At 44.2% G+C, this 25,372-nt stretch overlaps 1 pseudogene; it reads left to right on the top strand.

Annotated features, from left to right (window-relative positions):
• LOC144486591 (SWI/SNF-related matrix-associated actin-dependent regulator of chromatin subfamily A member 5-like) overlaps nucleotides 1–25,372 on the top strand; it is a 29,002-nt pseudogene that overhangs the window by 2,330 nt on the left and 1,300 nt on the right.

Genomic DNA, 25,372 nt, shown 5'->3' on the forward strand with positions numbered 1-25,372 from the left:
GCTGTTTATTCTGAAGTGATTGTGGATTTGAAATTGACTGCAGTAACAGCTCTTTTAAAATGGTTTGGAAAGTAATAGTAACCCCTCGCACGAAACAATTCACTTTTAATTCTTAGCTATCGGCATCGTCGTACGGAACAGGAAGAGGATGAAGAGCTACTGTCAGAAAACAGCAAGACAACCAATGTCTGTACAAGGTTTGAAGAATCCCCATCATGTGCGTAAAGCCATTTTATTCATTATTTCATACATGAGTTAATGTCGCTCAGTTTTCACTACCTTTTCCCAATTGCTTTCACATTTTCAGTCACCATTCATCGATGTGCAGTGTTCAATTTTGTCAAAATTAGACTTGTGGGAACATTTGAGACTGTTGTAATTAAATCTCCAAAAACAGCACCTCCCGTTCTCCTGGTTTAATTGGCTGTATTTATTGGCATAAGGGGTCTTTTTAATGGAACAATCTACTAATGCTGACAGACACCACAGACTCACTCCAGCCTAACTTGTAATCTGACATTATATTTTCTGACTGGATATTGTGGATATTGAGTATTTTGAGGTCAGATTCAGCATGAATAAAATGCAGGGTAAAGCTGAAAGATCTCCCTCATGCCAGTATGACATGCGTTTCATATATCAGCCTTTCACCTTGCTCTTTGTTTTGTTCAGCTCTGCCCTCTCAACCAGTGCTCCCAAGGAACTGAGTTGAAACTGCTGCAACTTATTTTTCATGGGGTCCTAGCAGCCATTTTAACATGTTAGTGTGAGCCACATGAAAATGAACCATCTGTTTTCATGAGGAATAATTGGATTATCATACAGATTGTGTACATGTAACATGCTGTCCTTTTGGTGTTGAGAATCATGTATAATCAGTTCCTTACCCTATGAAATGGTGAGCTGAATGATCTGTTCTCCCAAATGGCATTTCCCCAATCAAACAACAAAGAAAAGTACAGCACAAGACAGGCCCTCCAGCCCTCCCAGCCTGTGCCAATCATGATGCCCTTACTAAAATAAAGAAAAACCCTTCTGTCCTTATTTGGGTCTGTATCCCTCTCTTCCCTCCCTATTCATTTACCCGTTGAGATGCCTCTTAAATGTTGTTAATGTGCCTGCTTCCACCACCTCCCCTGGTAGTGCATTCCAGGCACCCACCACTCTGTGAGAAACTTCCTCCACACATCTCTCTTAAATTTTACCCCTCTTACCTTGAACCTGCGCCCCCTTGTAATTAACACTGCCACCCTTGGAAAAAAGCTTCTGACTATCCACCCTGCCTGTGCCTCTCATCATTGTGTCCACCTCTATCAGGTCTGTCCTCAGCCTCTGTCTTTCCAATGAAAACAATCCTAGTTTATTCAACCTCTCCTCATTGCCAACACCCTTGAGACCAGGCAACATCCTGGTGAACCTTCTTTGCACTCTCTCCAAAGCTTCCACGTCCTCTGGTAGTGTGATGACCAGAACGGCACGCAATGCTCCAAATACTCATAACATATTCAAAATCCCAGTAATGTCCATGCAATGATTTCTTACAAAGCAGTCAAAGCCCAGTAAACTGGTTCCTCACCATCATTCCTTCTCTCTGCCCTCCCAATCTTGCTCATACTTGCCTTAGTGAAGTTTAGGGGCTCTGTTTAACAGTTTATGTTTCTGTATATACTTTGGCCTTGTTTTATTGGTCAATTTAGTTGCTATAGAATGGTAGTAGTCGTGGTGAAAATCACCACCTTTGTTTTGGAGCCTGCGTCTGAACGCTGACATTCTTTATGCAAACATTGAGACCCTAATACCAAATGGATTGTGCTGCTTGCTTTTTGTTGTCTCAAGCTATCATGGTGCTTTCAGTTCAATGGTTCCTGAAACAGTAATACTTTTCCTTTTGGTCATGGCACTGATTTCATTTCCCCTTGAGCTGTATTCTGTACAGACTCTTGCAACGGTTGAAGGCTCTAAATGTTTGGGGTCTCTTCCACAGATGTAAAAGGAGGGAAACTCCGCGACTATCAGATCCGTGGACTGAATTGCCTGATTTCTTTATCTGAGAATGGCATTAATGGTATCCTGGCAGATGAAACGGTATGAAAACACATTGATTGTAGACTTAACAATTGTTTGGTGTTGGCATGTGAGACGTTTAGTTTAAAGGATTTAATAAGATAAATGTCTCTGTAGTGTAGTGGTTATCACGTTCGCCTCACGTGAAAGGTTCCCGGTTCAAAACGGGGTGAAGCATTCATTATATGTATTCAAGAGGTGGCTCGGTAAAGCACTTGGGGTGAATGGGATCAAAGGTTATTGGGGGGGGGGCAGGATGAGGCTATTGAGTTGGATGATCCGCCATGATCGTAATGAATGGCGGAGCAGGCTCGAAGGGCCAAATGGCCTCCTCCTGCTCCTATCTTCGATGTTTCTAAACAGGGAACAAGTATCTTCTCCCGGATGTTCGAGGGTGTACCATTCAAAGATTAGCGGAAACCTGGAACGTTTGTTTTCTCCTACTTCCTGCCAAAACCTCGCTTTTTATTTTATAACAAACTTGAGGCACGGTTAGTCTGGACATGTCAAAACTGAGACGAAGGTTTTTGTTAGATTAGTGTGAAGGGAAATGGAACCAAGGCAGATAAATGGAGTTACGGTGTAGATAAGCTATGATCGAATTAAATTGCAGAACAAACTTGATGGGCCGAATGGTTTCTTCCAGTACATTTCAGAAATGCTTCAGGACAACACTGATGAAAAAACAGTCTTTGATTCTCAGAGAATTAATTGTTTTACTTTGTTTAACAGGGTCTCGGGAAGACTTTGCAAACTATTGCTCTTCTTGGGTACATGAAACATGATAGAAACATTCCTGGACCTCACATGGTTCTAGTCCCCAAGTCTACACTGCACAACTGGATGCTTGAGTTCAAAAGATGGATACCGACTCTTCGAGCTATTTGTTTAATGGGTGACAAGGATCAAAGTGTAAGAACTGCGTTTTATGTTCCCAAAAATACTGTTGGAAAATACAGCTGATGCATGGAGTTTAATTTGAGAATGCATTGCACGTTGTGGAAGTAATCCGTGCAGTGCTTGTTGGATCTCCTGCCACATGTTGGCCGACCCCAGTGGGAAAGTACAACTACCCTTGCTGCCCCAGCATCGGAAAAAGAAAAAAACAGCCAGGATTCTTCAAGCTGGTTGCTATCTCGACATCTGTCATTTACCAAATAGGAATTAAGTAATCCGCAAGCACTTGCTGTCAAAACTTGTGTGTGAAAAAGCTGCAAGGGTGAGGTACCAAAGGACAGACAGCATCTGTTGGGCAAGTCGCGAGAGAGTCAGTTCATTCACGGGGGAGCAAGATTCTTTTTACCACTAAACACTGACCCATGAACCATAACGGCAAATTTTGGAATACCTCCCAAAGGTAGGGGAGTCAAACTAGAGGTCATAGGTTTAAGCTGAGAGGGAAGAGATAGGAAAGGGTCCAGAGGGGCAACTTTTTCACTGAGGGTGGTGAGTGTCTGGAACAAGCTGCCAGAGGTAGTAATAGAGGCGGGTACAATTTTGTTTTTTAAAAAGCATTTAGACAGTTAGATGGGTCTGGAGGGATATGGGCCAAACGTGGGCAATTGGGACAAGCTAAGTGGTTTTAAAAAGAGCAGCATGGACAAGTTGGGCTGAAGGGGCTTTTTCCATGCTGTAAACCTCTATGACCTTGTTTAAATTGCTGAATAAATAACCACTAGCATTGCAGTTGTGTGAACAAGCACTTTGTGTAAGAAAAGTACAATAAATGAAGGACTCATCAAACCTGGGATACAATTTTAATAAATTTAGACTTAACAAATTGAAATGTTGTATTTGGCCATTGTTCAATCTTTAATATTAATCCTGCCCTTCACTGGATTGAATTTACTTTTGTCGACTCTCTCAAAAACATGTTTTCAACATACATGCGGAGAATGGATCTGTCGCCAGTGTTAACGGCAGCCCTCAAGGTTCCTTCAGACTGGCTTTGGAGATCAGCTTTTCTTTGCTCTGCGTAACTAAAATCCGAGATTTGCCACGCATACAACGTTTGAGAGTAGATTTGCAAATATGTTCAATTATATAGTAATTTATTGCTCTCTCCTTGCTTTGCAACACTCTGGGTGGGATTTTCCAGACCCATCAGTGGCAGGGAAAATCGTGTGCTGGGCTGGAACATCTTGAAGTGGTGGCACAGTGGTTAGCACTGCTGCCTCACAGCAAGAGTTTTAACAACACCAGGTTAAAGCCCAACAGGTTTATTTGGTAGCAAATGCCTTTCGCTTTCGGAGCACTGCTCCTTCATCAGAAGTCTCACAGTCCAAAGAAGTGCAGGTTATGTTGATTGGCCATGCTAAATTAACCCTAGTGTCAGGGAGGGTTAACAGGATAAATATGTGGAGTTACGGGAATAGGGCCTGGGTGGGATTGTGGTCAGTGCAGACTCGATGGGCCGAATGGCCTCCTTCTGCACTGTAGGGATTCTATTCTATTCTATTCTATTCTAACTAATACAGTCCCATAGATCCTGTAGTTAAAATTCTGCATCTTTAAGCCACGAGATTCCGATGGACTGAGTCCGTTCCAGTGATAGGAGATTTCATCTTCTGGACTACAGAGAGGGAGAGCTGGAGAAAGATCGAGGAGGCCATGAAATAGAAAGAAAGGGAGAGAGGGGGTGAGAGACAGACAGAGCGAGCTCCAGACACAGAGGGATTCTATGGTTTGGAGAATCGGGCCTGGGTGGGATTGTGGTCGGTGCAGACTCAATGGGCCGAATGGCCTCTTCCTGCACTGTAGGGATTCTATAGTTTGGAGAGTTGCCAAGAGCCAATTGCCCTTTGGCCGCTCTCCACCTTTGCCTGTCCTGCCCTTGACGCTGCTCACTGCTGGCGGGGCTGGAAAACCCCAACGTCAGTGTTTTATTCAGCTAAATTTGTCTGATTAATGCCTGTGATCAGATCTGTTTCTGCTGCATCCCAATTGTCTTCTAGAAAAATAAATTTCTGGTGTTTGGAAAACTGAAATGTAACCCACTTCTTACTTTATCAGGCAGCTTTCATCAGAGATGTCCTCCTTCCTGGAGAGTGGGATGTCTGTGTGACGTTGTATGAAATGCTCATCAGGGAGAAATCTCTTTTCAAAATATTTAATTGGCGATATCTGGTTATAGATGAAGCCGACAGGATCAAAAATGAGAAATCCAAGGTTTGTTTTCCCTTCATTTTCTCTGCTCTCTTCCCCATCCTGTCCATTACCACCAGAGTTAATGGCTACCATTGTAGTGAATGCTACATTTTCTGCCTCATCTTCAGGTGAATTGGGGAGAAACGCAGGCTTGATTTGGAGCATGGGGGCATGAGCAGGGGGCGACATGGTAGCTCGGTGGTTAGCACTGCTGCCTCACAGCGCCAGCGACCCAGATTCGATTCCCAGCTTGGGTCATCGTCTGTGTGGAGTTTACACGTTCTCCCCGTGTTTGCGTGGGTTTCCTCCGGGTGCTCCGGTTTCCTACCACAGTCCAAAAAAAATGCTGGTTACGTGCGTTGGCCGTGCTAAATTCTCAGTGGACCGAAGTGTGGCGACTAGGGGATTTTCAGAGTAACTTCATTGCAGTGTTAATGTAAGCCTACTTGTGCCACTAATAAATAAACTTTAAAACTTTGTAAACCATGTGTCACATTCTCGGTTATATATCATGGAGTGAGGTTATTTCTGAGCAAGGTGCAGTTATGTGTGGGACCAGACAGAAAATGAGGCACAGAAGTTTGCTGCACACTGTTCCCCTGGAGAGGGGAATGCAAAGACGGGGTAAGACGGAGTGGCAAAGAACAGTAAAAAAGAATTCAGTGTGGATGGAAGTGACTGTTCTCTGGTCAATGAGATAACGAAGGACAGGCAGATTGGAACAAAAGGTTGGAGGGAAATCCAGGAATAGAGATTTTGAAATGAAGGAAAATGATACATTTTGAGTACTAATGGTTAATATAATTGTTATTTGCTGCTTTCACTGTTCCTTCGCACTTCCATCAAAGCTTTAAGAGCTAAATTAAAAGGGTTATTTATTGTCACAGATGGAATGCGAATCTTGAGGAAAAGAGCGCTTTAATCTCACAATCCAATGCAGACAAATCATTTTTTAAGTTAAAGTTTATCAGTGTCACAAGTAGGCTTACATTAACACTGTAATGAAGCTACTGTGAAAATCCCCTGGTCGCCAAACTCTGGCGCCTGTTCGGGTAACACTGAGGGAGAATTTAGCACAGCCAATGCACCCTAACCAGCATGTCTTTCGGACTGTGGGAGGAAACCGGAGCACCCGGAGGAAACCCACACAGTCATGGGGAGAACATGCGGACTCCACACAGTTACCCAAGCCGGAAATCAAACACTGGTCCCTGTTGCTGTGAGGCAGCAGTGCTAACCGCTGTGCCATATTCAACCAAATTACTCCAGGGGTTCAGAAACTTCTGGGAAAGTTATTGCACCATCAATTATTGAGGCTCGATAGTTAATCTCTGGGTTTTAACACCAGTGGAAGAGTGGAGTGGAAATATTTGAATTGAAAATCAAAGATCAGATCTGCTTATTCAGACCGTAGTGTGATCTTGTTTTAAAAGCTTTTTAACCAGCTGCTCCTTCCACAACCATTGCTTTTTAACCAGCTGCGCCTTCCACAACCATTGCTTTTTAACCAGCTGCTCCTTCCACAACCATTGCTTTTTAACCAGCTGCTCCTTCCACAACCATTGCTTTTTAACCAGCTGCCCCTTCCACAACCATTGCTTTTTAACCAGCTGCTCCTTCCACAACCATTGCTTTTTAACCAGCTGCTCCTTCCACAACCATTGCTTTTTAACCAGCTGTCCCTTCCACAACCATTGCTTTTTAACCAGCTGTCCCTTCCACAACCATTGCTTTTTAACCAGCTGTCCCTTCCACAACCATTGCTTTTTAACCAGCTGCTCCTTCCACAACCATTGCTTTTTAACCAGCTGCTCCTTCCGCAGCCATTGCTTTTTAACCAGCTGTCCCTTCCACAACCATTGCTTTTTAACCAGCTGTCCCTTCCACAACCATTGCTTTTTAACCAGCTGTCCCTTCCACAACCATTGCTTTTTAACCAGCTGTCCCTTCCACAACCATTGCTTTTTAACCAGCTGCTCCTTCCACAACCATTGCTTTTTAACCAGCTGCTCCTTCCACAACCATTGCTTTTTAACCAGCTGCTCCTTCCACAACCATTGCTTTTTAACCAGCTGCTCCTTCCACAACCATTGCTTTTTAACCAGCTGCTCCTTCCACAACCATTGCTTTTTAACCAGCTGCTCCTTCCACAACCATTGCTTTTTAACCAGCTGCTCCTTCCACAACCATTGCTTTTTAACCAGCTGCTCCTTCCACAACCATTGCTTTTTAACCAGCTGCTCCTTCCACAACCATTGCTTTTTAACCAGCTGCTCCTTCCACAACCATTGCTTTTTAACCAGCTGCTCCTTCCACAACCATTGCTTTTTAACCAGCTGCTCCTTCCACAACCATTGCTTTTTAACCAGCTGTCCCTTCCACAACCATTGCTTTTTAACCAGCTGCTCCTTCCACAACCATTGCTTTTTAACCAGCTGCTCCTTCCACAACCATTGATTCGATTTGAAAGAAATGCCATTCAATTGTGGACGGCTCTGGAAGTTTCCATGTTCGCGTCTTGCAAGTTATCGATAACCGTTTGTAATCTTGATGTACTATTACTACACTTGCTTTTTGCTTCCTAATGCAAAGCATTTGGTGCCACTATATCTGAATTAATTGGAGAAATGACAGACACGAATAAACACCTAAAAGATCAGCGAACTTTTAAATGCAGTCTGAATCTACAGTTGTGCCAGCAGTATGATTCAAACTTGTACCCAGTTTGTACAGTCATGTTTTTAAATCTGCTAAATTTACAGCTCTCTGAAATAGTGAGAGAATTCAAAACAACAAATGGATTATTGCTCACGGATTCACCACTTCAGAACAACCTGCACGAACTCTGGGCTCTGCTCAACTTCCTCCTCCTGGATGTCTTCAATTCGTCTGCAGTAAGTAATGAGAAAAGCAGCTTGACAGAGACTGTACCGTTTGTCTAAGGTTCAATTACAGTGTTTCAACCTATTTCTTTTTGGAAGGCATGAGAGAATGCTGCAAAGTTGTGTCTTTTTCATTTTTGAAGCTAGTGTCAGGGGAAGCTGTCCAACTTGCTGGAGGGTGTTGTGTGACATCATTGTTCCTTGCATTGGGAGCAGCCAGGGAGCTAAATGGCCGCAGTCTGTGTATTAATTTGTCCACCTGCCCACATTTTCTGAGCACTATATTCACCAGATGTGTGCCGATGCAGAGTCCAATTGGTGATGTCTGCTCCTCTAACCCTTCAAACTGCTATTGACCATTCCTGATGCTCAATGTCACATCTGCCTTACACTGTGAAGCGGATTTAACATGCTTGATGTTTCCTTCAGCAAAACTGTCACCTTGTGTCACAATTCTAAACTTACATTAAAAGCAGGCTGGGGTGAGAGCTTACTTTATCCATATCTATCTCAATCCACAAATTAGCTATCAGAAGTATTTTAGTATTTCTTTTTTTTTGTTAAAGTAAGAAAAGCTATGTTTCTAACTGAATGCCTAACTGCCCATTCTTCCTGTGTGGGTGTCCTGTAGCTTGTTACAGAGATGGGAGTAGGTGGTCCAAGGGAAAAAATGATTTTTTTCCATGTTCAATTGCTCACCTGCCGAACAGCTGAAACTGATTTGCAATTGTTATGAGCAGCTGGGCATCTGTTTTATGATATCATTTGTGAACGATCTAATTTGGATGCTACCTTTTTAAATTGCCATTCTTGTTCTTCTAGTGATAAACAATGTAATCATTGAAACCATTGGATGAGGCGTTGATGGAAGTAACACAATATGCTAAAACGTTTGGGGTTGGCATGACTAGAGCCACTTGTTGTTCTTTGCAGGACTTTGATTCTTGGTTTGACACAAACAACTGCTTCGGGGACCAGAAGCTGGCTGAGCGATTGCACATGGGAAGCTTCTTATCTTATCTGTATTCTGATGCTGGGACGTCATTAAAATGCAAAGCTATTTTGGGCCCATCGCCCTCAGAAATATTATTCACAAAGTTGTATATTTGTGTGATGAAGTGATGTGCCTTGAGAGTGTTTGGGGCCAATTTGAAGAAACAGCAAGGTTTCTTTTCTTCATTTACTGGGTGTGGATGTCGTTGACTAGACCAGCATTTATTGGCCATCCCATGTTGCCCTTCAGAAGGTGGTGGTGAGCTGCCTTCTTGAACCACTGCAGTGCCTGAAGTTCTAGGTACATCCACAGTGCTGTTAGGGAAGGAGTTCCAGTTTTTTTGACCCAATGACGGTGAACAAGCAGCGATATGTTTCCAAAGTCAGGATGATGAGTGACTTGGAGGGAAACCTCCAGGTGGTGGTGCCCCCAGGTACCTGCTGCTCTTATCCTTCTAGGTGGCAGTGGCTGAGAGTTTGGAAGGTGCTGCCTAAGGAACCCTGGTGAATTCCTGCAGTGCATCTTGTAGATGGTACACACGGCTTTCACTGTTCATCGGTGGTGGAGGGAGTTTGTGGAAGGGGCAGCAATCAAGTGGGCTGCTTTGTCCTGGATGGTGTTGAACTTCATGACTGTTGTTGGAGCTGCACTCATCCAGGCAAATGGAGAGTATCCATCACACCCCTGACTTATGCTTTGTATCTGGTGGAGAAGCTTTGGGGAGTAAGGAGGCGAGTTACTCACCGCAGGATTCCTGGCCTTTGACTTGCCCTGGTAGATTTAGAACTGTTAATTCATTGATTAAAAATGTGATGGCAAAAACTGAGGATCTATATTCTACTAACTGTTTATCCCGAGCAGTGTTAAATTTTGAGTTACTGCGTGTGAATTACAAATTAATTTGACTTTTATGAAGTGATAAAGAACATAAGAACATAAGAAATAGGAGCAGGAGTAGGCCATCTAGCCCCTCGAGCCTGCCCTGCCATTCAATAAGATCATGGCTGATCTGAAGTGGATCAGTTCCACTTACCCACCTGATCCCCATAACCCCTAATTCCCTTACCGATCAGGAATCCATCTATCCGTGATTTAAACATATTCAACGAGGTAGCATCCACCACTTCAGTGGGCAGAGAATTCCAGAGATTCACCACCCTCTAAGAGAAGAAGTTCCTCCTCAACTCTGTCCGAAACTGACCCCCCTTTATTTTGAGGCTGTGCCCTCTCGTTCGAGCTTCCTTTCGAAGTGGAAAGAATCTCTCCACCTCTACCCTATCCAGCCCCTTCATTATCTTGTAGGTCTCTGTAACATCCCCCCTCAGCCTTCTAAATTCCAACGAGTACAAACCCAATCTGCTCAGTCTCACCTCATCATCAACACCCCTCATCTTTGGTATCAACCTGCTGAACCTTCTCTGCACTCCCTCCAAGGCCAATATATCCTTCCGCAAATAAGGGGACCAATACTGCACACAGTATTCCAGCTGCGGCCTCACCAATGCCCTGTACAGATGCAGCAAGAGATCTCTGCTTTTATATTCTATCCCCTTGCGGTATAGGCCAACATCCCATTTGCCTTCTTGATCACCTGTTGCACCTGCAGACTGGGTTTTTGCGTCTCATGCACAAGGACCCCCAGGTCCCTTTGCACAGTAGCATGTTGTAATTTTTTTCCATTTAGATAATAATCCAATTTGCTATTATTTCCTCCAAAGTGAATAACCTCGCATTTGTCAACGTTATACTCCATCTGCCAGATCCTCGCCCACTAACTCAGCCTGTCCAAATCTCTCTGCAGACCTTCTATGCCCTCCACACGATACGCTTTTCCACTTATCTTTGTGTCGTCAGCAAACTTTGTTACCCTACACTCAGTCCCCTCCTCCAGATCGTCTATATAAATGGTAAATAGTTGAGGCCCCAGTACCGATCCCTGCGGCACGCCACTAGTTACCATCCGCCAACCAGAAAAGTACCCATTTATTCTGACGCTCTGCTTCCTGTCGGATATCCAATCCCCAATCCACGTGAACACCCTACCCACAACTCCGTGTGACCCAATCTTCTTCAGCAACCTTTTGTGAGGCACCTTATTAGACACCTTTTGGAAATCCAAAAACACCGCATCCACCGGTTCCCCTCCGTCAACCGCACCAGTCACATCTTCATAAAAATCCAACAAGTTCGTCAAGCTCGACTTTCCCCTCATGAATCCATGCTGCGTCTGCTTAATCGAACCATTCTTATCCAGATGGCCTGCTATTTCTTCTTTAATGATGGATTCCAGCATTTTCTAGTTCCACCACTTCTTGCAGACATGACTTACCTGCGATCCACTGGAATTAAGTGGTGGCTCTATTCGTGTAACGAGAATGGTTTCTGCCCAGTCCAGCTGCATCCCACTTAGAATGGGTTAGAACTGTTAAAGGGCACAAAGCTAAATGAACATTTACCAGGTGTTCTTGCATTCAGTAAATAGTGCCTGAAGTAAACATGGCATTTAAGGTGCTGTAATAGGCAACTTAGAAATTGATGAGACGAATAGATAATTATTGCCTTTCACTCGATGTAGGCAACTACCACAGCTGTTTTTAATTAGGGTGGACATTTTAGCCAGATCTGAATAATTTGAATCACTTCAGATATTACATAATATGGTGAAGGGGGAGAGATTTCTTCCGCTTCATTTCCTCTCAATTATTTTTTCTGTGGCCATATATTGAACTCCTCAGTTGACCTTGGTAACAAGGCCCATTAAGCATCCCCACGGGCTGTTCCAATTGCTGATCCCGACCTTGATAAGAGCATTTCAATTGATGCTGGATCTCCAGTCGAACTGCTTCCTGATCAGGAAGACTTGCTAAATTTAAAGTGTTTTTATCACATTTTGGGAGGTGCAGGGTAAGGGAAATAGAATAATTTTTATTTGCTGAAATGTCTATCCACTATTTGAGAAGCTGAAATGGGTTGGGGGGGAGGAGGAATGGTAGGTTACAATTACTCGGATTTATCTCCTCTTCTGTTCACACTACAAGCTCCATTTCATAACCATTCACTCCAAACCTCTGTCTGCTTCCTGTCTGTCTGAGGCTTCACCAAACTCTTTGCAATTGTGATATCCTAATTGAGCCTGAACTACATTTCCAACCCCATATTCTCAATATTACCAATACCACCACCATAATATCGCCCGCCCTTGTTCAATCCCTTAATTAGCACGAGGTTTTCCTAAACAGCCTCCCACCTTGCAACACGTGGAAGATTCAATTCATCAGAACTGCTGCTGACATGAACCAAGTTCTGTCCACTGCTCCATTTGTGCATCGCTGATGGTCAACCTTCAGCTGTTTAGCCCAAAGCACTGGAATTCTTTCCCTAAATCTCTCTGCCTCTCCAGCTCATCCTTATTTAAGACACTGCTTTAAAAATTCCTTGGTCACCTCTCAATGGTTTTTTGGTAGCTCGGTGTCAAATTTGTCTGATAATTGTCCCTGTGATGATCCTGTAGACATCTTATTATCATAGAATCCCGACAGTGCAGAAGGAGGCCATTTGGCCCATCAAGTCTGCACCAACCCCACATATTTACCCTGCCAATCCCACTGACACCAAAGGTTTATTTAGCATAGCCAATCAACCTAACCCGCACATCTTTGGAATGTGGGAGGAAACTGGAGCAGACACGAGGAGAATGCACAAACTCCACACAGAGAGTGACCCGAGGCCAGAATTGAACCTGGGTTCCTGGTGCTGTGAGACAGGAGTGCCAACCACTGTGCCACCATGCCACCTATGTTAAAGGTATTGTAGAAATGTACATTGTTGGGGAATGAGGGAAGTGAATTTAAGGTTACTGTATTTCTTTCTCATAAAGGGCTGGATTCCAAGGTCTGATCTGTTATGTTGCAGAATAAAGCTGTTGACAATCTAATCTGAAGTTGTAGGTGTTTTCATCAAGTGAACATTCAGCCCACACCTGTAGATGTGCTTCAACCCATGGCTTGTTCAGCTGTTTTTGTTGAACCTGTGCTTCAGTCCACAGAACTGTTCAGTGCAGCTTTTGTAACATTGCATTATTTTGCTTGACCTTCTTGGGCATCATCAGTGTGTAAAAAGCATGTATTCTCACCTGAATTAGGTATTGAGACCCTTCCTCCTCCCACATATTAAAGCTGAGGTAGAAAAGAGCCTGCAGCCAAAAAAGGAAGTCAAAATGTATGTGGGCCTGAGCAAAATGCAACGGGAATGGTGAGTGCACAACTTGTGAATCTTAATGTGTTGCATTGGGAATTACGGCATCATCTTGCAACAACTCATTGAAATTGTGCTGCACTTCAATCAACAATTAGAGCATTTGTAGAACGAAGGGAATAGATTCACCAGTGTAAGCGAGTGTGATTTTACCCAATGCATCAATAATAGGCTGATCCCTACTATTGACCATCTTGCTTCCGTCTGATCTGTAAGATTTTTGTGTTTGGAATTCTAACTTCCCTCAATCATTTCAATTATTTTTGCCCGAAACAGAAGATCATCATTGAATTCAGACTGGACGATTGCCATTCAAGTGTGATTATTACAATGCTTTCAAACTACTTTGCTCTCAGCTTTGGGCTTTCTTCTTTCAAACCCCAATGCAGCCCATTATTGATACCCACCTGATCAGGTACTAGTGAGGTGTCCCCTCCAAACTTATTAACCAGGTCTATCTAGTTGGTCAAGGAGAACGCTGCAAAGCCCTTCAAAATGAGACTGCAACCGATGTAACACAATGTCATTGCCTCACGGTGATGCCAGGATCGATGCCATAAATATAAAATAGTCACTCATAAATCAAACAGGAATTTAGGAGAAGATTCAAAAAAGAAAGTGGCAGAGTGGTTAGTGTGGAACTCACTACCACAAGGAGAGGCATGACATTGATGCATTTTAGGGAAGTTTGTTGAACATAGAATGGAAAAAGAAATCGAAGGTGTGAGGAGACTCTTATCATGAACACTGACCTGGAATTGTTGATCTAAGTGGCCTGTTTCTGTGCTACAAATACTTAATCCCAGAGTACTTCATATTGCTCGCATCCAAATGACATGAAAAGGAATATTCCCATCCCTTCAAACCCTGGCCACCTGGGATGAATCGTACTTTATATCAAAAACAAAATGTCGAGTGTGTATTAGTCGTAAGATATGGGTTTCTATATCTGTGAGGCTTAGATGGAGCACCCTGTTCCCTGGTAGGTGAGAGGGGTTGGAATGTGGATCCTAGACTTTGTCCGAGGCACCTATAGAACAAAGCATTCATTTTAGGTTGTAATTGCTTTCTGTTGAGCTCCATTAAAAAAATGAATTTATCTCCAAGTTGGTGTGATGAGCTTTAATTCTGGCCTTGCTGACAGGTACACCAGGATATTAATGAAGGATATTGACATCCTGAACTCCTCAGGGAAAATGGACAAAATGCGTCTATTGAATATCCTGATGCAACTGCGCAAGTGCTGCAACCACCCCTATCTGTTTGACGGAGCTGAACCTGGCCCACCTTACACCACTGACACTCACCTGTAAGTTAACAGTGGCAAAATGGTGGTACTGGACAAACTGCTGCCGAACGTGAAGGAGCAAGGTCAGCCGCAGACCTGGTCAAGGCTTTTGTTTCCCTTTCTGTCTTTCAATCTTTCTATAGGGAGGAGACATGGAGTGATTTGATAGTTTGGTCGATACTTGAGTAGCTCGGACGGGGTGGGGGGGTGGCCAACATAACGCATAAGGCCCAAATTAACGATTGCCAGGCCGTAAAGGGAAATTAATTGAAAATATTCCAAAATGTGTTATAAATTAATATGCAATAAACACTGGAATCAGCAATGGTTTTAGTTATAGTAGGACAGGCAAAGAAGCTTCCTGAGATATCCTTGAGGAGATAACCAAACTAAAACACAATGCAAATTAGGTTTTAGAATATGTTCAACAAATCTGTGATTAGAGAATAAATATAGTAATAAAGTTCACGCTTTGTGAAATAGATGACATTGTCTCAATGGATTAAGAATTAGCTTAATGTTAATGTTCCTACTTTGGTCACACCATGGCAACGGGAGGAGGCCAAGTGGGTGATGGCCAGGAAGGGTAAGGCTAGGGTGGTTGAGAGCACCCCAGTGGATTTGCCCCTGCACAACAAGTACTCCTGCTTGAGTACTGCTGGGGGGGACAGCCCGCCTGGGGGAAGCAGCAGTGGCCGTGTCTCCGCAGTGGAGTCCAGCCCTGTAACTCAGAGGGCTAAGGAAAAGAGGAGGAAGGCGGTATTAATCGGGGACTCGATGGTGAAGGGGACAGACAGGCGTTTCTGCGGAGGTAGGCGGGATTCTCGCATGGTGGTCTGCCTCCCTGGGGCCGGGATCCAGGATGTCGCTAGTCGCGTCCCGGAAATCCTGAGGTGGGAGGGAGAGGAGCCTGAGGTAGCGGTACATATTGGTACCGCTGATGTGGGTAGGAAGGGAGAAGGGGTCATGAAAAGGGAGTACAGGGAATTAGGGAGACAGCTGAGAAAGAGGAAAGCAAAGGTAGTAATCTCAGGATTCCTGCCTGTGCCACGGGAAGGTGAGGGCAGGAATGGAGTGAGGTGGAAGATGAATGTGTGGCTGAGGGACTGGTGCAGGGGGCAGGGATTCAGGTTCCTGGACCATTGGGACCTCTTTAGGGGCAGGGGTGATCTGTATACAAAAAACGGGTGGAACTTGAATCACACGGGGACCAATATCCTGGCCGGTAGGTTGGCTAAGGTTACTGGGGAGAATTTAAACTAGATAGGTTGGGGGGAGGGGAGCTAGAAGAGTTGACTAGGATCAAGGAACTAATTGATGGGGTGGAGGATGCAGGGGTAAGGGGAATTACAAAATTAATGGTAGAGGAGAGGGTGCAAGTGAATGAAGGCGGTAATTTAGATAAGGGAGTAGAGGGAGAGGGTGTTCGCGACTCATCAAAGCGGGTCCAGATAAAAGCTGGAATAAGGACACTTTGCCTGAATGCACGAAGCATTCGGAACAAGGTAAATGAGTTGATGGTGCAAATCAGCACGAGTGGGTACGATCTAGTGGCCATTACAGAAACGTGGCTGAAAGGTGACCAGGACTGGGAGATGAATATCCAGGGGTATCAGGCGTTTAGGAAGAATAGACAGGAAGGAAAAGGTGGTGGGGTGGCGCTATTAATAAGAGATAATATCAGGGTAGTACTGAGGGATGACATAGGCTCTGAGGAACAAAACGTGGAATCATTCTGGGTAGAGATGAGGAATAGTAGAGGGAGAAAGACACTAGTAGGTGTGGTATATAGGCCCCCAAATAATAATGTTGAGGTAGGGAGGGCTATAAACAAGCAGATAAGGGATGCGTGTAAAAACGGAACGGCAATAATCATGGGGGACTTCAACATGCACATTGACTGGCAGACTCAAGTCGGTAAGGGTGGAATGGAGGAAGAGTTCTTAGAATGCTGTCGGGATAGTTTCCTTGAACAGCATGTTACGGAACCGACGAGGGAACGAGCTATTTTGGATCTGGTATTGTGTAACGAGGTAGGTAGAATTAAGGATCTTATTGTGAAGGACCCTCTTGGGTCTAGTGACCACAATATGGTCGAATTTCTGATTCAGATGGAAGAGGAGAAAGTTTGGTCCCAAACCAGTGTCCTCTGTTTGAACAGAGGGAAATATGATAGGATGAGGGATGAATTGGCTAAGGTAGACTGGGAGAGCAGGCTGGCAGGTAGGATAGCTGAGGAACAGTGGAGGATTTTTAAGGAGATCCTTTTCAGTTCTCAGCAAAAATATATTCCAGCAAAAAACAAGGATTGTAAGAAAAGGGAGAACCAGCCGTGGATAACGAAGGAAATAAAGGAGAGTATTAAAATAAAAACAGCTGCGTACAGAGTGGCCAAAAATAGTGGAGAAACAAGTGATTGGGAAAAATTTAAGAAACAACAAAGAGAGACTAAGAAAGCGATAAAGAAAGGAAGGATAGACTATGAAGCTAGGCTAGCAATTAATATAAAAAATGATAGTAAAAGTTTTTATAAATATATAAAAAGGAATAGAGTGGCTAGAGTGAATGTTGGACCCTTGGAGGACGAGAGGGGGGAGTTAATAGTGGGAAATGAGGATATGGCTGAGTCTTTAAATAAGTTTTTTGTGTCGGTCTTCACGGTGGAGGACACAAATAGTTTGCCAAATATTAACGATAGAGGGTTGGCAGCAGGAGAAATACTTAATACAATTAATGTTACCAGAGAGGCAGTGCTGGGTAGACTAATGGAACTGAAGGTGGATAAGTCCCCGGGTCCGGATGGAATGCATCCCAGGGTATTGAAAGAAATGTCAGAGGTAATAGTGGATGCGTTAGTGATTATTTATCAAAACTCGTTGCATTCTGGGGTAGTGCCGGTTGATTGGAAAACGGCTAATGTTACGCCGCTGTTTAAAAAAAGGAAGGAGACAAAAGGCGGGTAACTATAGGCCGGTCAGCTTAACGTCTGTAGTAGGGAAAATGCTGGAATCCATTATTAAAGAGGAGATAGCAGGGCATCTGGATAGAAATGGTTCGATCAATCAGACGTAGCATGGATTCATGAGGGGAAAGTCGTGCTTCACGAACATGTTGGATTTTTATGAAGATGTGACTAGGGCGGTTGATGGAGGAGAACCGGTGAATGCGGTGTTTTTGGATTTCCAAAAGGCGTTTGATAAGGTGCCCCATAAAAGGCTACTGAAGAAGATTAGGGCACACGGAGTTGGGGGTAGTGTGTTAAAGTGGATTGGGGACTGGCTATCCGACAGGAAGCAAAGAGTCGGAATAAATGGGTGTTTTACCGGTTGGAGGAAGGTAACTAGTGGCGTGCCGCAGGGATCGGTACTCGGGCCGCAACTATTTACCATTTATATAGATGATCTGGAGGAGGGGACGGAGTGTAGGGTAACGAAGTTTGCAGACGACACAAAGATAAGTGGAAAAGTGAATCGTGTGGAGGACGGAGAAGATCTGCAGAGAGATTTGGACAGGCTGAGTGAGTGGGCGAGGATATGGCAAATGGAGTATAACGTTGAGAAATGCGAGGTTATACACTTTGGAGGAAATAATAACAAATGGGATTACTATCTCAATGGAAACAAATTAAAACATGCTACCGTGCAAAGGGACCTGGGGGTCCTTGTGCATGAGACGCAAAAGCCCAGTCTGCAGGTACAACAGGTGATCAAGAAGGCAAATGGGATGTTGGCCTATATTGCGAAGGGGATAGAATATAAAAGCAGGGATGTCTTGATGCACCTGTACAGGGCATTGGTGAGGCCGCAGCTGGAATACTGTGTGCAGTATTGGTCCCCTTATATGAGGAAGGATATATTGGCATTGGAGGGAGTGCAGAGAAGGTTCACCAGGTTGATACCGGAGATGAGGGGTTTGGATTATGAGGAGAGGCTGAGGAGATTGGGTTTGTACTCGTTGGAGTTTAGAAGGATGAGGGGGGATCTTATGGAGACTTATAAGATAATGCGGGGGCTGGATAGGGTGGAGGCGGAGAGATTCTTTCCACTTAGTAAGGAAGTTAAAACTAGAGGACACAGCCTCAAAATAAAGGGGGGTCGGTTTAAGACAGAGTTGAGGAGGAACTTCTTCTCCCAGAGGGTGGTGAATCTCTGGAATTCTCTGCCCACTGAGGTGGTGGAGGCTACCTCGCTGAATATGTTTAAAGCGCGGATGGATGGATTCCTGATCGGTAAGGGAATTAAGGGTTATGGGGATCAGGCGGGTAAGTGGTACTGATCCACGTCAGATCAGCCATGATCTTATTGAATGGCGGGGCAGGCTCGAGGGGCTAGATGGCCTACTCCTGCTCCTATTTCTTATGTTCTTATGTTCTTATGTAGGTTTGGATTCAGATTCGATTGGAAATTCAAAGAGCATGCCAGTCACTCGAACTCGAATCCATGACCAAATTAGTTGAGACTCTGGAGACCAGGAGGAATTGAACAAAAACTACTGCGTAGTCCGATCCATATGTAATGAAATCCGGTGGAGTGGGAAATCAAACATCCTGGTATATAGATTGGCTGTAAACAACCGCCTGCATGGTGATTTGTGCATTTCCGAGTCCGATGTCAGACTTTGTCATGCTCTGGAGCAGTACTGTACCTGTGCTGCAGACTGATCAAAAATAGAACAGGAGTTTTCATAAATGAAAGGGGTTTGTGATGTTTAGCCTTCGTAAGCATGCAAGGATTTCCACGACGGTGTCTGCAAAAGAATTTGAAAATGATCACTGATGACACCATGGCAGCATTTGACCTGTGCAGCAAGGTACATCAGATTGCATGCTGTGATGTTTTGGGTTACAAGTCAGCATAGGTTTTAATGAGTTAAAAATTGCTGAAAATACTCAACTAATCTGGTAGCATCAGCGAAGGGTCAACTATGACTCTTCAGAACTCTCCTCTCCACAGATGCTGCCTGACCTGCTGAGTATTTCCAGAACTTTGCTTCTATCTATTTAGCTTTTATTTCACAGGTTTTAGTGACTGTTTAAAACAATGGTGTGTCTTGATCTGAAAAAGCATCCTGTTTTAGTCATTCTGGCCTGCCACACGCCATCCACTGGGGCTGGGGGCTCCCAAAAACTGGCCGATTTACCATCAAATATTCTTCATGAGGAGAGTTGGATCACAGGCCTCTGCAATGCTTGATGGGCCCCATCCTCCTTCCGGGGGAATAGTTACAGGAGCCAAATATTCTGAAAATTGGGGGCTAACGTGTTGGGAGAAGGTGAAAGGGATAATTACATGGTTTGGGATTGAAGCTATTTTTTGATCAGGGTTTAAGTTTTGCTGCCCAAACTGCAGCACCGTCTGGAATCCACCTGGAATATAAACCCTTCGAAATAATTCCCATCAATCATGGCAGCTGGGTCACATGGACAGTTCACATTGTATGAATTATAAAATTGGAGTTGGTTATGTGTGTTCATTTATGCCTCCTGTACTATAACTAGTTTACGAGATTACTCTGCATCCTGCATGTTACCACTGAAATTTGGTTTCCATTATCCACATCAGTAGATGTAGGTTTTTGAAGCATTTGTGTATCTGCGCTGTGTTCTTGGCTACCGATCAACCGATTACCCTGATGAATGTTCTTCTTTTCCACAGGTTCTCGGTGTTGATCTTCAGCCAAATGACCAGGGTACTGGATATCTTGGAAGATTATTGTATGTGGAGAAACTACGAGGATTGTAGACTGGATGGACAGACGCCGCATGAGGAGAGACAAGTATGTTTTTTGCCCTGTGCTTTCAAAACTGAGTTTGTTTGAGGAAAGTTCTCACCTCTTAAATTGATCTGAGGCTCTATTATCTAAGTAAGAATTCTAGACTTAAGGTTACAAAACTGACTCAAGGTTTTCAAACAAGAAATATGAATATTCAATTTGAATCCAGCATCTATTTGCATTTTTAAAAATGAAACTTTCCAACAATTAGTAAAAAGATTGGTCCCAATCGTTTGTTCAATTCTGGCTTAACTTTTCTCTCTCATCCCTCCAGGATTCTATTTCTGCTTTCAATAGTCCTGGGAGCTCAAAGTTTATCTTCATGTTAAGCACACGCGCTGGGGGTCTTGGTATAAATCTAGCCACGGCAGATGTAGTAATCATATACGACTCAGATTGGAACCCTCGGGTAGACCTCCAAGCTATGGTCAGTTCCTGAGCGATTAGTTATTTGTGTTCTGAAAGCCACGTACTGTTGAGTATATAACTATTGTCGCTGGTTTTAACATCCAAGTGCACTGATCAAGCGACATTTGGTATTTTACTGCCACTGATACCCCCTCAAATCTTCCGTGTGTTGCTCCCATGGTTTCTTTAAAACTCCACTCGACTGAACCGGTGGAAATATTTCAGCAAAGGCCTTCAGTTTTCTTCTCTTTATTTGAATGGAGCGTGCGGTTGTTTTCAGAATTGGCGTGGTATGATTTCAGCTGACTGGGCATCTTGTTTCTCCTCACCAATTAACTTCCAAATCCAATTGAGAGTTTGGAAATGACATCCATTTTAAGTTTCAGTAATGCTGAGGTGTCACTGTCAGGAACTGCCTTCCGTGATTCAGTTTCACACAAAACAACTGATGCACGGATTTTAATAAGTGCTTCGTGATTGCCTCGTGTACCAAGGGCTTATGAATTCAAATCTCACTCATTTGCGAAGTTTGAATTAAAGTTTATAGTGAGCAGCAAAAGGGAGCAGGGCTCCCCAGTTGTTCAGCTGCTTCACTAATATGCTTCAGTGAAGAGCATCTGTCAGTACTTGACTCCAATCCACAAACACAGTGGTGATTCTAATTCCCCTCCAGTGTGAAGTGGCAAGTTTCTCAATTGCTTCATTGATCCACCAGCCAGTTACTGGATTGCAATCAATGCATCTGAGAAATAATTAAATAGGTCCAGGTGCTCCCTTTGTTTTCCCCTGTTGCAACAATTGTTGATGTTGACTGAGTAATTAGAGAGGGTTAAAACATGCAGGAGATAGCCATCCACACATCATATCTTTGCCAGCTTATGATCAGCTTGGAGATTTCTAGGAAGTTGATTTATTCCCTATCCCCATGTTAAGGTTTTGATAATCAGAGTTTTTGTTTGAAATCCTTGGATTTCTTATTATAGAAACAATGTTTACTGGAAAATATATGAATGTGCTGTTTTTACAGCTGAATGTGGAGGAATGTTAATTGAAATTGTTACATGATTGTGTGGATCTGCCATGTAACTTTAATTGTGTTCTTTTGAGGATCGCGCCCACAGAATTGGTCAAACAAAAGGGCAATTGGACCCTGTGCGAGAACCTCTCGGGCTATGTCGAGGGCATCCTGAAACCCATTGTACAAAGAACCCCCAGCTTTTGTCGCAACACGACGGACTTCCTACAGAAACTCGGCACACATGGAGCAGTTGAACCAGGAGCGCTCCTCGTCACAATGGATGTCTCGGCACTCTCCACCAGCATCCCCCATGACGATAGCATTGCTGCAACGGCCTCAGTGCTCAGCGCCAACAACTGCCCGTTTCCAGATGCAATTTTACATCTCATCCGCTTCATCCTGGACCACAATATCTTCACCTTCAACAACCAGTTCTTCATCCAGACACACGGAACAGCCATGGGGACCAAATTCGCACCTCAATATGCCAACATCTTCATGCACAGGTTCGAACAAGACTTCTTCACCGCACGGGACCTTCAACCGATGCTATACACTAGATACATCGATGACATTTTCTTCCTTTGGAGTCATGGTGAACAATCACTGAAACAACTCTATGATGACATCAACAAGTTCCATCCCACCATCAGGCTCACCATAGACTACTCTCCGGAATCGGTTGCATTCTTGGACACACGCATCTCCATTAAGGACGGTCACCTCAGCACCTCACTGTACCGCAAGCCCACGGATAACCTCACGATGCTCCACTTCTCCAGCTTCCACCCTAAACACGTTAAAGAAGCCATTCCCTACGGACAAGCCCTCCGAATACACAGGATCTGCTCGGATGAGGAGGATCGCAACAGACACCTCCAGACGCTGAAAGATGCCCTCATAAGAGCAGGATATGGCGCTCGACTCATTGATCAACAGTTCCAACGCGCCACAGCGAAAAACCGCACCGACCTCCTCAGAAGACAAACACGGGACACAGTGGACAGAGTACCCTTCGTTGTCCAGTACTTCCCCGGAGCGGAGAAGCTATGGCATCTCCTCCGGAGCCTTCAACATGTCATTGATGAAGACGAACATCTCGCCAAGGCCATCCCCACACCCCCACTTCTTGCCTTCAAACAACCGCACAACGTCAAACAGACCATTGTCCGCAGCAAACTACCCAGCCTTCAGGAGAACAGTGACCATGACACCACACAACCCTGCCACAGCAACCTCAGCAAGACGTGGCGGATCATCGACACCATTGCCATCATCTCACGTGAGAACACCATCCACCAGGTACACGGTACATACTCTTGCAACTCGGCCAACGTTGTCTACCTGATACGCTGCAAGAAAGGATGTCCCGAGGCATGGTACATTGGGGAAACAATGCAGACGCTGCGACAACGAATGAATGAACACCGCTCGACAATCACCAGGCAAGACTGTTCTCTTCCTGTTGGGGAGCACTTCAGCGGTCACGGGCATTCGGCCTCTGATATTCGGCTAAGCGTTCTCCAAGGCGGCCTTCGCGACACATGACGGCGCAGAGTCGCTGAGCAGAAACTGATAGCCAAGTTCCGCACACACGAGGATGGCCTCAACCGGGATATTAGGTTCATGGCACACTATTTGTAACCCCACAGAGTTTCACTGGCTGTCTTGTCTGGAGACAATACACATCTTTTTAGCCGGTCTTGATGCTCTCTCCACTCACATTGTTTTGTTTCTTAAAGACTTGATTAGTTGTAAGTATTCGCATTCCAACCATTATTCATGTAAATTGAGTTTGTGTCTTTATATGCTCTGTTTGTGAACAGAATTCCCACTCACCTGAAGAAGGGGCTTGCAGCTCCGAAAGCTAGTGTGGCTTTTGCTACCAAATAAACCTGTTGGACTTTAACCTGGTGTTGTTAAACTTCTCACTGTGTTTACCCCAGTCCAACGCCGGCATCTCCACATCATAACTGCACTCAGTCAGAATCGCTGAGCAGAGACTGACAGCCAAGTTCTGCACACATGTGGACGGCCTCAACCGGGATCTTGGGTTCATGTCACACTATCTGTACCCCCCACAACTTTACTGGGCTTGCAAATTCTCACTAACTGTCCTGGCTGGAGACAATACACATCTCTTTAACTTATGCTTAACCCTCTCTCCACTCATATTGTCTGTACCTTTAAGACTTGATTTCCTGTAAAAACTTGCATTCTAGCCATTATATTGTAAATTGAGTTTGTGTCTTTATATGCCCTGTTTGTGAACAGAACTGTGTGAACAGAACTCCCACCATGCAGATGCTACGAGAAGGGATGAATGAACATCGCACGACAATCACCAGGCAGGAGTGTTCTTTTCCTGTTGGGAAACACTTCAGTAGTCACGAACATTCAGCCTCTGATCTTCAGGCAAGCGTTCCAAGGCTGCCTGCACGTCACACGACAACGCAGAATCACTGAGCAGAAACTGATAGCCAAGTTCCGCACACATGAGAACGGCCTAAACCAGGATCTTGGGTTCATGCCACACTATCTGTAACCCCCACGACTTGCCTGGGCTTGCGAAATCTCACTAACTGTCCTGGCAGGAGACAATGCACACCTCTTTAACCTGTGCTTTACCCTCTCTCCAGTCACATTATCTGTACTTTTAAGACTTGATTACTTGTAAAGACTCGCATTCCATTGATCTTGTAAATTGAGTTTGTGTCTGTATATGCCCTGTTTGTGAACGCAACTCCTCACTCACCTGAAGAAGGAGTGATACTCTGAAAGCGTGTGCTGCCAAATAAACCTGTTGGACTTCAACCTGGTGTTGTGAGACTTCTTAATGTACATTACTGATGATGCCATTGATATTTATCCTCAGAAAGTGAATTCAGGACCAGTAACCGAAAGCTGGTTCTGATCAAAGAGGCATATTTTCAGGTAATCTTTAAATGGGGAATGAGATGGAGAGATTCAGGAGTAATTTGTGCAAATAAATAGGGCCCAGCTGAGGACACGGCTGCCAACGGGGGAATGATTAAACTCTGAGGAGCACAATATGTTAGAATTGGAATAACACAGAGGGCTCAAAAACTTCTTAAACTGGAGGATGTTGCAGAGACAAGGGCGGCGAGGGAGCGTTTTGAACCTATTATTTGGGAGCAGGTCGGAAAGCCGAAAGTATTTAATTAAGCACAATTCGATGCCAACTTTTTATTTTTATTTCGGCATGAGTGTTAAAATAAGACGTTTCACGATAGGAGTGATTTTGTGAGCAGGCTCGCAAGCTTTTATTAAAGAAAACTATATTTAAACGATACAGTTTACATACAGCGAATGAATGAGCTTACCTTTCAATAACGAGACAATTAAAGATGACAATATACAAAATTTGCAGCTTAATCAAAAATAAATGGGACAATAAGTTGCGATGAGGAAAGAAGAACTTTATAAATAAATATCGATAGGTTAGGAGATTGGGGCAACATGTGGTAAATGGAGCTTAACGTCGACACGTGTGAGGTCATGCATTTTGGGTGGAAAAATGGGAA

This window comes from Mustelus asterias, unplaced genomic scaffold, assembly GCF_964213995.1.
Source record: "Mustelus asterias unplaced genomic scaffold, sMusAst1.hap1.1 HAP1_SCAFFOLD_405, whole genome shotgun sequence".
In the NCBI taxonomy this organism is placed as follows: domain Eukaryota; kingdom Metazoa; phylum Chordata; class Chondrichthyes; order Carcharhiniformes; family Triakidae; genus Mustelus; species Mustelus asterias.